This window comes from Pongo pygmaeus, chromosome 17 (genome assembly GCF_028885625.2).
Source record: "Pongo pygmaeus isolate AG05252 chromosome 17, NHGRI_mPonPyg2-v2.0_pri, whole genome shotgun sequence".
In the NCBI taxonomy this organism is placed as follows: Eukaryota; Metazoa; Chordata; class Mammalia; order Primates; family Hominidae; genus Pongo; species Pongo pygmaeus.
The window spans coordinates 80,663,087-80,679,468 of record NC_072390.2 but is presented as its reverse complement, the minus strand read 5'-3'; the positions used below and the strand labels follow the sequence as shown (position 1 = coordinate 80,679,468).

The 16,382-nt window shown below is 34.8% G+C and overlaps 1 long non-coding RNA gene across 2 annotated transcripts in view; it reads right to left on the bottom strand.

Annotated features, from left to right (window-relative positions):
* LOC134738412 (uncharacterized) overlaps window positions 1-16,382 on the bottom strand; it is a 96,829-nt gene that overhangs the window by 53,788 nt on the left and 26,659 nt on the right. For both annotated transcript variants that reach the window (XR_010124122.1, XR_010124123.1), the window contains exon 2: window positions 3,937-4,050. This is a non-coding gene — a long non-coding RNA (uncharacterized LOC134738412). The remainder of the gene's footprint in view (window positions 1-3,936; window positions 4,051-16,382) is intronic.

Below are 16,382 nucleotides of genomic sequence, written 5' to 3'. Positions count from 1 at the left end.
TTATATATAATGTAAATATAAATGAGGTTAAGTGAAAATTGTATAATTCATAGCACTTTGAAGAAAGTATTTTAATAATAATTCTTTCTCTGATATATTATTAGGTATTAAGTAACTGAAGAAATAAAAACAAAATTAAAAACTTTAACTACAGTGTCTTTTTGGCCTGTAATTAATGTATAGGTTTTCTACTTTTTATCATGGCTTTTTCTAACATGTTTTACTTGTGAGAAAAAAAATTGCAAATTTTGCATGCAAAGGGTAATAATTAAATGCACTATAGATTTCTGTCTAGATTTCTCACACAAATGAAATAAATTAGATCAGGGAAAGTAAAACCCAAAGTGTAATAGGCCTATTATACACAGTACTCTGTGCCCAAATTTATTTCCAAATTCAAGTAAAAATGATGACTTTTTCTATGGGTCTTAGAGTCACTACTATTCCATTGTCTTCTTCTCTAATGAATACCCTATTTCTAAAAGACTCCCTAATCTGAGAAGAGACTGAATATCATCATTTATGGCCTTTTGGCCAATATCTGGGTAAAGGTCCAATTGGATAGGCCCTCAGGTGACAATGGGTAGGGACAGAAACACATTTTGGGAATTCAGTCAAGGAATTCAGGGCCAAATCTAAGAAGATGAGGTTTATAAAAGAGAGTAGTGTGGTTGACTATTGTTCTCATTATTATGGAAAATAATTAACTTCATATAAAGTAGACAATTTATTTTGAAAAGTTGTATATGTTTCAAGTTTATCATTCATCAACGAAGTATATATTGATAGCATTTCTGACCAATGATAAAGATGAACATAGCTTTCAAATGCAAACTTAGACCTACAAAGGGAAGATGAGCAGCCTAAAAATCTTTAAGAAATAGCATATTCATTTCCTGGAATTTCTTTTTGTAACTCACTGTTTGTCAAGCCAAGAGCAAGGTAATGTTTAAGGGTGAATCTTCCTTGCTCTTAGTAGTGGAAAAAGCAGAAGCCCAGCAATGTATTAACAACAATGAACACCGTCAACTGAGGCTCATACACCTAAAAAATTAGCATCATTGAGTCATATTTTATTCATTTTGGTCTTTCTTTGAGGAAAAAACAATCACCATCTGCTTCTGCTTGCTCTTGCCTACTTCCTGTAAATATGGAAAGCATAGAAGTAGAGCTCCAAAATTCTCTAGACCTTGTTTGATTGCATTTAATAGGGTAATTGGGAGAAGAAGAAGGTGAGGATGTGATAGAACACTAGTGTATATCTCCACGTATTTTGTACTCTAATGGTGTATTTGTACATTTGTGTGTCTTTTATGCACATTAATCCATAAAAGTTACCGCCTATGTAACACTGATCATTACACCCTTCCCCTTTAGAATCCTCTGCCACGTGCACTTCACAAAATCAGTTTCATAACAAACCTGAAAAGAAAATATTGTCTACCTTGAAAATTAAATTTTCTAACACCCAAATGAAAGGCAGTGGCATATTAAGGAAAAGAAACTTTCAGACAGAGCCATAAATGTCTCTTCATAGATCCTAAATACTGTGGCAATATAACCACATTTAAAATATTCTTGGGCCTCAAACCTCTTTACTTTGTATACTTATTTTCCCAATTATGAATCACCAACAGTCAGTTTTTCCTTTTTTATTCCCTCTGAAAAAAATTTCAACTTCTTTTTTTTTCAGACAGTCTCTCTATATCACCCAGCTTGGAGTGCAGTGGCACGATCTCGGCTCACTGCCACCTCCAGCTCCCAGGTTCAAGCCATTCTCCTGCCTCAGCCTCCAGAGTAGCTACAGGTGAGTGCCACCATGGCCAGCTAATTTTTGTATTTTTTAGTAGAGATGGAGTTCTCACCATGTTGGCCAGGCTGGTCTTGAACTCCTGGCCTCAAGTCATCTGCCCTCCTCGACCTCCCAAAGTGTTGAGATTACAGGCGTGAGCCATCATCATGCCTGGCCAGTTTTCAACTTCTTAATGTTGGTGCTTAAATTACATAATTAAAAGTTTAGATAATTGATTAAATTTATGAATTTTAGAGTTATCCTAAAAATATATGTGCACATTACATGTTCTTGGCTATGTTTGATGTGTTAAGTGGCTGGGCTGACCTAAGTCCCAAGTGTTTTAATCAAACATGAATCTAAGTGCTGCTGTAAAGGGATTTTGTAGATGTAAAAGCTCTATAAACAGTTGACATTTTTTCAGTGACATTATCCTGAATGGGCCTCATTTATTCAATTAGAAGGCCTTAAAAGATGGCTCGGCCTCCCTTTGAGAGACAGAAATTGAATCTCACCCCTGGATGTCTCTCCTGCCCTTGCCTCTGTGGGGTTACATTCTGCTCATGATCCATCCTTCTTGTCTAATCTATTTACTACAAGAATACAAATTTTGGACTTGCCTAGACAGCATTCACAGTTGTTTAAAACAAGCCTTTATTCTGTCTCTGTTTCTGTCTCTTTTTCTCTCCTCTGGTGGTTCTGCTTTTCAGGTTGAACCCTGACTGAAAATTCCTGCAGTGCTTTTAATAAAAATCACCTGTATTGAGAACAAAAAAAAAATATTGAACTATAACTTAAACCCTAAGCTTCTCTAAAAAAAAAAAAAATGTAATGAAACTTTCTATTGAATTTCATCAAGAGAAAGCCAAGTCATTTTCTTTACTTCTTATATCAGTCCTGGTCAAGATTAATCACAGTGTTTTTTAAAAAAGGTCTATGGGAAAAATTATTTTCATATTGCACTCAGGCCTGCGTCTTCATAATGCAGTTTATTTCATTTTTCTTCTAGATTATGCTAAATGGGATTGAACTTATAAAACAAAGTAAAAGTTCTTCAAGGATTAATTTTCTGTTGGCTACAGAGTATTAATTGATATCTTTTGTCCCATTCCATAGTTATATAAATATATATGTGTCTCATAGTTTGTGAATTAAGCATATTCTAGCTAATTTACTATAAATTATAAGTAGAAAATTTTAATATTCCATGCAGTATCAATGTAACTTTGTTGTGGAATAAGATTAAGTTTAAAAGTTTTTGGAAAGAGGTTGATATGACAGTGGGTTTCTAGCTTGCAGCATAATGTTATACAGAAGTAGATTTCAGCTTCTGAGATTTTCTGACCTACCAATTCTCATTCCCAATGAAGCAAGTTTTGGCCTGAAAATCTTTTCTGTCACTCAGTCTGGTACTTTTGTGGACCATAAGAATATCTCACATACATAATGAATATTTTAATGAGCCTCTGATTCCAATCTTAGAAAATTGATTTTCTCTTCTAGTTTCATAATAGTATATATTGCCTAAAGGAATTTAACCCTGACAGTTCTCAGCTCAAAAGTCTTTAAGATGGAATGTTATGGTTTTATAAAGTAAATTAGGTTACTACTTCATAACTATATCAATTTCAAATAGTTATGTGTTAGATTTTTGAAACAATGAGTATCTAGAACCTATAATACATAGGATATTTTGTCAATGTATGATTTTGAATATAATATTTTACCAATTGTCAAAATAAAGTTTCATTTTGGGTTACTCCATATATTATGAAAATACACAGCCTCTTTCTTTGAAGAAAAATGCATTGCCTTAATCTTTAAAACACATTGCCAATAATTCATTTTAATGAACCTCTAAAAACTAATACAAGTTTTTTAAATGACCACCTGTGGGAGAGGGCATTTTTTAAAATTCTATTATGTTATTAGTTATATGAAAATTGTAATGCCATAGTATTCCACACATTTCCAGTTCCATTTAGAACAATATATCTATGTCATATCTCTATTTTTAAAGGATGAATTTGTCTGTATATAACAAAAAACCTAGGCAAAGAGTGTCATGAAGAAATAGCAACTTATTTGTCCTATATAATAATTGGAGAGATAGGAGTCTTGGACTAATGTGGCTATTTACTCACCTCCTCAGTAATTCAGGCTCTTTCTTTCTTTTCTGTCTCCCATCCACAGTGGGTAGACTTCTATGACTATACTTGCCAATTCATGGGAGCAAGAGTTCTGCTATTCATTTGTGTCTGTTCCAGGAAGAGAGAAAAAGAAAGTTTAAGGGGTATAAATATTTCCACATAGCAAGACTTTGCTTTTATTTTATTTTACTATTATTATTTTGATTTGGGAAGACACTTTATTCAGAGACTTCACCTGTATCTCATGAAACATTTTTATGTTTTGTGTACTCCCTAGTTAAAAATATGTTATTAGATGGAGTATTTAGTTTACTATTCCCAACATCAGGGAAAGTAAGTGGGAACAATTGGTAATAGGTGTTGAGTGTGTTTGTTTGTTTGTTTTTGGTCTTTGGTTTTTGGTTATTTTTTCTCCTGTGTAATAAACTACATCAGAACCTAGTGGTCAAAAACAACAATTTTATTTGATTCTTACATTTGGAAATCAAAAACTTGGGAAAAGCCGAACTGTTTGGTTTCTCTGTGATCTACAAGATATCAGCTAGGGCAGGTGGAAACAGATAAGAAGATTATTGATTAGAGCAGGTAAAACATCAGAGTTCTAGCAATCTCATAAGGTTGAAGAGACAAAATTTTGAGTTTGAGAATTTTAAGGAATACCAAACTTAGAGGTCCAAAATTCCAGAGAGAAAAGAGAGATAGAGAAATAAATATGGCAGTGCACATTTCTCCTAGATGGACATGCTAATTTCTTAAGCTCCTCAGTGTAAAGAGATAAAAAGGTAATCTCAAGGCCTCTGAAAAGTAAAGTTTGTATCAGTTTTATAGTGACAGGGGGACAAAAAACAAGGTATAGAATCTGCCAAAAAAGAAAGAACCTAGACTATTAAGTCTTGGTGGGGAGTTCTGATAAAATAAACTATAGAGGTTGGCATTAATCAGTAGTCTTATAAAAGCTGTACTCAACCTTAAGTTAGCTCAGTTCCTGCTCTGTATGCTTAGCAGATAATATACTCACTCTAGAGCAAAGTAACATTATCAAATATCTCAAAAATGTTTCATACACAATATCCAGCCATACTGGGTTGAATTGTTTCTCCCCAAAAGATAAGTTCAAGTCCTAAACTTGGTAACTATAAATATGACCTTATTTACAAATAAGGCATTTGCAGATGTAATCAAGCTAGAATGAGGTCACACTAAGTTAGTGTGTGTGATTGGTGTTCTTCTAAGAAGTGAGGAGAACATAGAGACACACACACACATAAGGAAGAAGCTATGTGATAATGGAATCAGAGGCTGGAGTGGTGCAGTTAAAAAATAAGGAATGACAAGGATTGCCAGTAGACATCAGCAGCTGGAAGAGACAAGGAAGGAAGAAGTCTTCCCCAGAGACTTAAGTGGAGACATAGCCCTGAAGAAAATTTGATGTTAGACGTCTAGCTTCCAGAACTGTGAGATAATAATTGCTTATTGATTTAAGCCACACAGTTTGTGTTAGTTTGTTACAGCAGCTTTAGGAAATGAATAAACAATCATTCAATTATATATGACTACAAATACTAAAAACTAGCTTTAGAAAAAGATCAAAAATAGAATCAGGCCAGTAAATGACAGAGTTATAATTACCAGAATAACCATAAAATATGTGTTCAATAAAATATATGACATTTTGGAAAGTTTTTAGTCAGAGAATTAAAGTTGATAAAAAGGTCACACGTAAAGTCCAGAATAAATATGTATATAATACATATTCTGCATCCAGAATACACACACACACAGACATGGACACACACACACACATTATTATGCAAATAACTAATTTTAACCACATATTGGAATCGAATGAGGAGAAAATCCATTACTTGTAGAAAGATCAGTGGAAAAGATTCAATCTGAACAATGGACTATTAAAGGACTAGTTCATTAATATTAAAAATATCTTAAAAGTTGTTTGTATAGGAGTCAATAAAAAGGTCTAACAGTTGTATAATTGGATTCCCACAAAAGTAGGATACAAAGAATGACAAAAAATTGAAAATATAATGTTTAATAATTTTCTAAAACCAATAAGAGAAATCTATCTACATCTTCAAGAGATTCTTCTAACATTGATAGGGTCAATAAAAGTAAAAATCATCCTAGATTTTCACAATGTAGAAAAATAAACATCACCAACAAAAGTAATATATTAAAAGATTCAGAGAATAAAGATACATTTTCTTATAAAGGGCAAAAATGAGAAAGAAGGCTGACTTTTTAATGAAAATAATGGAATTATATGCATATTGAAGTTCATAGCCCAAATGTATATATAAGTAAAGAATTGTTGAATGATAGAGCTTTAGGTATCCATTTTACAAATTTATAAAGAGCTTATTTAAAAACAGAATATCAATAAGAAAGTAAAAGAAAGGCAATAATAATGATAAAAAGAGAAAGCAGTAAAAGTTATAATAAATACACAATAGAGAGAATCAATGAAACCAGTTATTTTTGAAAGGGGAGAGGAAAGATTAATGAAATTGAAAACTTATGGCAAAATTAGTCAATAAGGAGAAAAGAAAATAGGTGAAAATTTTAAAAAGGAGAAATAGCACAGATTCTATAGATGTTAGAAGTTTATAAGATGATATTATGAATAATTATGGCCAATAAATTAAAAATGCTTCTGGAAGATAAAATAACCAAAGTCAATGACCTTGGAGCAGGCAAAGATTATTTTCTTTTTTTTCTTTTTCTTTCTTTTATTTATTTATTTATTTATTTTTGAGACGGAGTCTCACTCTGTCGCCCAGGCTGGAGTGCAATGGCACGATCTCTGCTCACTGCAAGCTCCGCCTCCCGGGTTCACGCCATTCTCCAGCCTCAGCCTCCGGAGTAGCTGGGACTACAGGTGCCCGCCACCATGCCCGGCTAATTTTTTGTATTTTTAGTAGAGACGGGGTTTCACTGTGTTAGCCAGGATGTTCTCGACCTCCTGGCCTCATGATCCGCCAGCCTCAGCCTCCCAAAGTGCTGGGATTACAGGTGTGAGCCACCTCACCCAGCCCAGTTGTTTTCATACTGGTCTAATGTAAAGGATAACATAGAACAACTGGACTGTGTTAAAGAATTTCCGTTCATTAAAAGCCACACCGTTACAATTATGCAAATAAGTCATAGAATAGAGAGGAATATTTGCAATTTTTATGTCTGATTAAGAACCAGTGTTAAGAATAGAGAATTTTCCACAAATCAATAAAAATGACAGAAAGATCAAGTTTTTAAAATGGGCAAAACCCTGAGTGTCTGTTTACAAAAGAGAGTGTACATATGGTCAGTAAATGTATATGAAAGCTGCTTGACCTTATTGGTAGTTAGGAAAATCCAAACCAATATCTCAACTTGATACTACTAATAAGATGACTACTACAATAAAGAAAGGAAAAAGACTGACAATGAAGACTGAACAGTGTTAAGGACATGGAGCAATTGGAATGCTCAAACAATGCTTGTTACTCTCATCCACAGCACTTTGGGAATCTTTGTCATATACTCAAACAACAAATTCCATTGTTAGGCAAATACCCATCAGAATAGTTTAACAAATGATACGTACAAAGATGTTTATAGCAATGTTATTCATAATAAACAAAAACTCTCAACAAATATTCATCAACATTTGAACAGAGAAATACAGTACAACAAAACACCATGAGAATGAATGAACAATTGCTATACTCACAAGTTTCAATCTTACAAACACAATGTTGAATGGATGAAGATAGACACACATATATATTGAACAACTGTCTTTATAGAAAAAAATAAAAAAAAGACAAACAACAAATATCTAGTGTTAGAAGTCAAGATAATTATTTTTTTGTATAGGGCTTAATTATGAGGAGGGGTAAAAGTTGGAGTTCTGAGGCACAGATAATATTCTATTTCTTGTTCTGTGTATCTAGCACATGTTTGCTTTCATTTTATTAATATTTATTGTTTGTGCACTTTCCTGCATGTATGCATGCATGTATTTAGCTCCATAAAAAGTTTATTTAAAAGTAATATGGAAGTAATGTTGATTAACAGCCACAATGGCCAAGACATTATAAAGTAGGAACTGGAGAATAAATCTCCTGGACTGTAGATTTGGTTAAAAGCAGACACTTTAGAGTCAGCTTGTGCTTGAGTCTTAGCAGTGAAACGTCTGTGACCTTTGAAAAATTACTTAACATCTCTGAGCATTCAATCAATCGTGTTATTTAAAACAGAAATGATAATAGTTGTCTGTGGCAAAAATTTTAATCCATTTTTTCCTTCTTCCATAGTAGAATTTACATTGTGTTAAATATGACAACGTCTCTATCTTTTAAAACAGGCAAACAAACAAACAAAAAAACCCTGTTTTTCATTGCGTATCATTAAAAACCTTTCTTATTTATTGTTTACAGCCAGTGTCAGTAACTATGTTAAATTCTGAGATACTAAATTGAATAATTCATGAATCTTTCTTGTAAAGAACTTGCAACATTTTAGGGAGATGCAAGAAAGCCTCTAAGTCTCATTTGAAGGTATAAGCTCCATGACAACAGAAATCAAGCTTGTCTTTTTCATTCGTTTAGTCTAATGGCCTCTTATGAAAACATTTATTGTACTCAACAATACTCAATAAATATTTTGTGGAATGAATGAATGAACAGATGAGAGAATTAAAATTGCTGTGGCAGAAGACCTCACATGCTATCGTGGAAGAATGAAGCAAATTGTGAGCACCTATATCTAGGAGGGTTAAAAGATTCTCTACATATGAAGAAAATTTTGGCTTAAAGCTTAAATTGGTAGGTATTCATCATCCTGTTTTGTGAGAGAAAACTGAGGGAAGATTAGCAAAGAAAGAGAAAACGTCTAAGTAAAAGCTACATCATCAACAAAAGCACTGAAATCTTTTTCACCCGAAGAACAGAAAATCAGAGCAAGTTTAAAATAAAGTAATGAAAGAAGCAGTGTTTCTCTGATACACTAAATCCTCATTAAGTTCTCCCTATAATTATAATGCACTAGTTTGCCAGTTTGGGTGACTATCTTGGTCTTCTATCCTGGGTAATCTCTCAAGACCAGTTGCCTTCCAGATTTAAAAGCTAGTTTACCTCGTTCCTTATCCCTCCTGGGATCTATAATATAATGTGGTTGAATAACTAATCTGATCAATAGATTTAAATCACAGCAATAACAGCTTAACATTTTAAATTTATGAGATACTTTTTCAAATGCATTACTCAAAAAAAATGGATAACTTGAGGATTTTACCCTCCATGGAAGATATTTTGGCATATGCAGGACTCTTTCTAGCATGACTTTGCTTTAAGATTTAGCTTTTCTGCTACTTCCTTTGTTGCACCTTGTCTGACAGGCAGGCCCAGACGTTATCCTTGACACGAGGAATAATCTTTGGTGGAACAGTTTTGCACATGACTGCTTGTCTGTGCTTCCCTTGGTCTATGAGCTCATTGAGGCCAATCATTTTATTTCCATTTTTTGTAGCGTTTGTGCCCAACAGTGTTCTTAGCAATCAGAAGTCAGTCAACAAATATTTGTTGAATGAATGAATATGTACAAAATGGGCATTACCTGATGACAATCTATGGTTTATATTGACTTGTCCAGGTGACTTTACCTGGTGGCAATGTATGGTTTCCTTAGATATACTGTTTACTTTAAATATACATGGGCTTCTTCTAAAGTTGAGCTTTTTGACTAAAGAGTTGAGTTTTCAGTGTTAAATCATTTTTTTAGGTAGGTTTTAATTTTTGTTGTTAATTTCTGGTTGTGATTCCAGCTCACCATCCAACTTGCCTGTGGTACCAGCTGATCCACTGTGTGGACTCAGGCCTCAGGCAGCAAGGGGTGTCTTTATTAAGAAGTGACCCAGGTTGGAAGATAATTTTCCTGGTGAATCCCTTTATCAACAAACTCAGAGACTCCTTGTGACCACATGTCCCAAAGGAGACCCTTCTATTTCCCGGCAGCATCAGGATGTCATTGTTGAGAACAGATATGGTAAATATGCCATTGCAGTAACAATAATATTAATAATGAATACATTGCTAAATATTCATAACAAGTACATTATTGAATCAGGCATTGTTGCTTGGTTTCTAAAGTCTATTTCATCTCTTAGTCTTTATACCAATCTTATAGTTTAGGTGAGATTGACCTTCCCTTACTGCAAGGAAAGGTCTGATTGGCATAATGTATAAAATACAATCTCATTCTCCTTAGCAAACGTAGCAAACAGCTCCATGGAACCATTCATCATATTATGACAATCTTCTGGGTCACAGCTATGGGTTTGTATCAGTAGAGACAAAAATGATTCCATCTTGGATGCTAATCTGCCATACTGACTTCTGATCAGCCCCAGTCTCATGAATACCCACTGGTTTCTACATTAGTTCTTGTCCTTTGTGTAAGAACAAAGCAACCTTGATGTTATCACACAAATTATAGGCTATGACATACATAGCATTCTTGTCTGTTCTGGAGGATGCCTTTAGTTGTCTTGCTGGAGAACGCATGCCTCTTCTCTATGGTAGATAAGTCTCAAGTCTAGGGAGTCACCGGGCAGAGATCTGCTTGTCTGGTGGCTGCCCAAGACCACACTTCCATCGTTAAGTTCTCTTAATAAATCACCCAATAATGACAAACTAGGTTTGTCTGCCTCCTTCTTTGGTTTGGCTCCTTCAGCATTTGGGGGTCACCTTGCATATATGGCCCTTTCATGGAGCAGTACTATAGAAGAAACATCTGATAATTTAAAGCACAATTGACAGATTTTTAACTTTATTCCTGCCACCATCAGTACGATTTGTTAAATACATGTGCAGCAAAATGAAAACTTTTCTATAGTAAGGAGTGTGAATTTGCTGAAAGTCACCTGCCTTTATTCTTACTGAATGTGAATTACCCTTCTGTATGTGGTATTATGCATTCTCAATGGGGGTGATCTTGTCTTCAGTGGAGTAAAAATTGGTTCTTATGGGAATAAGAAAAAAAAAAAAACTTAGACATTACAACGACGTGTGGGCCCCAAATGATATTTCACACACAACATATCTGTGGGTAACACATTTTAGGGGAAAGGGTAATTAGGGGAAAAAATCTTTAAAAGATACTTAGAAGAGTGATAATGAAAAAAAAAAGAAAGGTGTGAGAAACACATCTATAGATCATAAATGGCAAAATACAAATTGACTACTGGATTGTGTTTGTGTCTCTTCCTTATTCCCCCACCCTACTTCTCATTTTTAGGTGGTATGTGCAAGCTAATTTTATCAATAGTTCTAACAATCCTCTAACTAGGAAGTCAGATCTACACAAGATAAGTTGTAAGACTACAATTTATCTTGCAGCTAGTTACATGTATCTCTGAAGTGATTCTGGATTCTGTGGTGGACATGGCAGCCAGGAGCAATTCTCCCTGAAAAGAGAGCTGTTGTAGAGAATGCAGTGCTAGCTGAACCCAGGTGTTGGCTGGGCGGGCTCCGCAGGGGATGAGAGGAAAGAATATCTATATCACAGCCCCATTCAAGTGGCTTAAGTCACTGCCAGAAACGTCAGAACAAGAAGTAAGCAGGAAGGATAAATCTGGTTCTTTCCCAGGGTTCTTTATCTCAGTAAGTGACACTGTTATGAGCTGGACAGAAGGACACCAGTCCTTGATTTCTTCATCACTCTTCCATCATCAGCTCCTGATTATTTTAGCTTCTAAATGTCTCTTGATTTTTTTCTACTTTTTCTATCCTTAACATCACCACTTCCCTTGGTCAGGTTCATTTTTCATCTTGGCTACTATGATTGCCTCCTAACGTGCATCTCTCTCTATTTTTGCAATTCCCCTTTCCCCATCCATTTTTGCACTGCAGCTAAAGTTTAAACATAAATCATGACTTGGTTACTGATCTTCTTTAAAACCCTTAAATAGCTTCTCACTCTTATTAGTATAAAAATTCAAATCCTCTGTATTAGTTATTTTAGTGTAATGAATTTCCTCAATACCCAGAAGCTTAATAAAACAACACTCATTTATTTCCTACAGTTTCTGTGAGCCAGAAATGTGGCTTAGGGTCTGTAACTGCTATCAATGTTTTGGCCAGCACTTCAGTCTTCTTAAGGCTTTCCAGGGAAGAAGTTGCTTCCAACTTCGAGCATGCGGCTGTTGTCAGTCTTCAAGTTCTAAGTGGCTTTTGAATAGAGATATCAGTTCTTTGATACATAGCAGTTGGCTTGAGACAAAGTGACAGGGACAGAGTAAAATGGAAATCACAGTTTTGTAAACTAATCTTCTAAATGACTTGATATCACTTTTATAATCTTATAATTGGATCATGAGCCCAGACTCAATGGCGTGAATACCAGGTGGCAGGAACCATTGGCAGCCTCTTAGAGGCTTCCTTTCACACTGCCCATCATGAACCTCCACTTCAGGCCGCAATTCTCCTCTGTGCACTTAAAATATACCTCCCCATACTCTCTCCACACCTGCCTTTGGCACTCTTTCAGTCCCTGCTGTTCTCCAAGCTTTCTGCCACTGTGTCGTTCATATTTTCACCTTTTCCTGAGAAGCCCTTCTTTTTCCTCTTTGTTTATGTAACTTTTATTTTATTTTATTTTATTTTACTTTATTTAAGTTCTGGGATACATGTGCAGAACGTTCAGGTTTCTTACATAGATATACATATGCCATGGTCGTTTGCTGCACCTATCAACCTGTCATCTAGTTATTATTATTTTTTTTTTATTTAGCCCCGCATGCATTAGGTATTTGTCCTAAAGCTCTCACTCCCCTTTCCCCCCACCCCGCAACAGGCCCCACTGTGTGATGTTCCCCTCCCTGTGTCCATGCGTTCTCATTGTTCAGCTCCCACGTATGAGTGAGAACATGTGGTGTTTGGTTTTCTGTTCCTGGGTTAGTTTGCTGAGAATGATGGCTTCCAGCTTCATCCATGTCCCTGCAAAGGACATAAACTCATTCTATTTTATGGACGCATAGTATTCCATGGTGTAGATGTGCCACATTTTCTTTATCCAGTCTATCATTGATGGTCATTTGGGTTGGTTCCAAGTCTTTTCTGTTATAAATGATACGACAGTAAACACACGTGTGCATGTGTCTTTATAGTAGAATGATTTATAATCCTTTGGGTACTACCTAGGGATGGGATTCCTGAGTCAAATGGTATTTCTTGTTCTAGGTCCCTGAGGAATCGCCACACTGTCTTCCACAATGGTTGAACTAATTTACACTCCCACCAACATTGTAAAAGCACTCCTATTTCTCCATAGCCTTGCCAGCATCTGTTGTTTCCTGGTTTAGATTTTACATTTATTTCATTGTTTCCTATTTTTAGAGAAAAAATATCCCACCTTAGGTCCCATGAGTAGGGTTGCCAGATAAAATGCAGGATGCTCAGTTAAATTTGCACTTCAGATAATGCACGAATAATTTTTTTAGTCTAAGAATGTCCCAAATATTGCAGGAGACACACGTATACTAAAAATTATTTACTTTTTTAATCTGGATTTTAATTGTGCATTCTGTATTTTTCTTTGCTAAATTTGGCAACCTTACTTCTGAGAAGCATAATAAATTTCCCTGTTCCTGGTCAGTGTCTGTCCTAACTAGCTGCAAGATAAATTACAGTCTTACAACTTATCTTGTATTGATCTGACTTCCCAGTTAGAGGACTGTTTGAAGTATTGATAAACTTAGCTTGCATATACCACCTAAAAACGATAGGGTGGAGAAACAAAGAAAAGACACAAACACGATCTAGTAGTGAATTTGTCCAAAAATATTCATTGGATCCATGAGTGATAGTAATTTTTATTCTGGTAGGTTCTCAGAGGAAATGAATTATATAATCAGGAATGCAATATTTCTTAGTTGCTTAATAACTCCGGACCATTTAGAAAGATTCACGTTCCATACTTTTAGGCAGGTTTTGCTCTTCAATGAGCTGACAGAAACTATTCTGAGTGAAATTTTAATTTGTGTCCAATTTCTCTTCATTCAGCAAATCCCAGCATTATCACTCATTATCCAATACAGAAAGCAACTTCTTTCAAAGTTATTTGAGAGACAAAATTGTAAAAAGGAAAGCTTGGTAATTATGAGCAAACAACATAAACACTTTGAGCCTCAGTTATTTTTTCATCAAAGTGACAGGGAGAATAGGGTTGATGTGAGGATTAAATGGGTCAATGAGCAAACAGTAAGAAACATACCTGGCACTTAAAAGGTAGTTAATGACTCTTCCCTTAAGCCCTTTTTATTTCCGTATCATGTATGTATTTTAAATTAGCTAAGACAAAGTATATTGACGGTGAAAATAGAAAGGCTCTAAAATTTAGGGACTACTTCAGAAGCAAAGAACATGTATTATTGTACATTTCAAATCTATTTAGGGAATTAGCCAAACCACTCTTCAGAAAGGTAGCTGAAATTTAAATTTAATGGTTTTTTTTGTTGTTGTTGTTGTTGTGTTTTACTCTTCTTTTTTAAAAAAGAGAATTGAAGTATATATAAAAATGTTGCTTAAAAATGGGTGTATAGAATCTAAAACATGTTCTATGTAATGATTTAAATCTTTAGCTCTGTCAAGAAATAATGAGCTTTAATAATGTCAGATTAGGGCAGGAAGAATCAGAAGGATCACCGAGCAAGGGTAGCCAGGTTTGCAGCACACTCCCTCCCCATTCAAGCTGCATCATTTAATTACTGGTTCAATGCAAGGTTAATAATTAGTACCAACTGTCACATTCACTTAAGACTTTTCTGAGAAAATATTAACAACTCACTGACATTGTAGAGCTTGGGATTTCTATCAAGTAAGAGTGCCAGGGCAGGAAGCTTATGTGGGGGAATCCATTATACAGTATGCAGGCAAATGTAGATTTACAGCAGCAGTTTAGCCAGTTTTGCTAGTATAAATAATATTTAAAACCTCATAGAAATCTGTAATTTCTCATATTTTATGCTTCCTAATGGAATTTTGGTGGGAATAATACAGGTTAGGAAGACTGTCTGTCAAGAGAGCCACTGTGTACTATCATTGAAGATTAGATTTAGATGAATAATTTTAAAAAAGAATTAAAAATTATTTTTATAAACATTCTGAATAACTGTAACAAAATACATTAGCCAAGGTTTGCTGTTATGCTAGAGGGAAAAGTATTTTTTTGAGGAATATATCTATAATATGATCTATCCAAAATGACGTGCCTTGTTTCATAGGAAGAGGTAATCTTGACTGTACAAATTTCAAGCTGTTTAAATAATTGGAGACATGACAACTATTTTAAAAATCTTTCTTTTGATGTTTGACAGAAAAAACTCAACCTTTCTCTTCACATATTGAAGATAATTTAAATGTACTGATTCAAGAAGCTACTAATGCCCAAATATGTCTTTATTCTGTTTATGAGGATATAGAAGGACTAAAAGCCCAAATTGGATAATAAAATAGACATTCAGTTTAAAGGATATGTGAATCATATTATATAATGTTTACCAAGATTTTTAAAAATAATATGTAACATTTCATTTGTGAAGCTAATGCTATAAAATGTTGGACATTCAATAGCAGTTAATTTATTTTTCTATTCAAAGTTTCATTTTTAAAAAATGCATATTTTACATCTTTTTTCCTTAAAAAATATTTGCACTTTAGAAAAGAGGTTAGATCTGTCTGCTTCTTACCCGTAGGTCAAAAGGTGACTTTATTAACATTTTACTGTTGACAATTACTATTACTTCAATAGTTTGGAGTCCTTAGTTGTCTTGTCTGTGTTGGGTTGTGGTTGCTGCAATGAACTATTAATGGCTATCACTGAGCACAGAAACACAAAGATACATCCGAGTGAATTCATTTGATTCCAGGCATACTGCTCTGTTCCTGTGTGGCAGCAATCCTAGGCACGTGGGGTAGTCAAAGTCGATTATCCCTGCCAGAATTGTTACTCCTTCAGTTGGCCCCCAATACACCAGCAAGAGAATACTAAAATGATCAGATGTCACTCATAGCTTTCAGTTAACCTGATCTAACAGAAGCTTTCTCGACCTGTAAACCCAGAACCTTTAACTGGTAGAGTTTAAGATTGTGGACTGAGAAACAAAAGTTCATAATTGAGTTCCCAGATGGGTAGTGATAGAACCCAGATATGCTGTCACTCTTTTGTTCCTGACCTACATATTCTAGGTATCAGGAATACCATACTTTATATCATCCATTTGGGTCATTTCATATAAACTGTTGGGATTCAGAAAACAATACCCCAAATTAAAGGCCTCAGCATCAGCCTGAGAAGCAAAGTTTTTCTCTAACCTTCTCAGTCCCATTCTCCCTTGAAGCTGGCTATAGAAACTAGAATCCCTCTTCCCCAAGGTGGGTCATAGA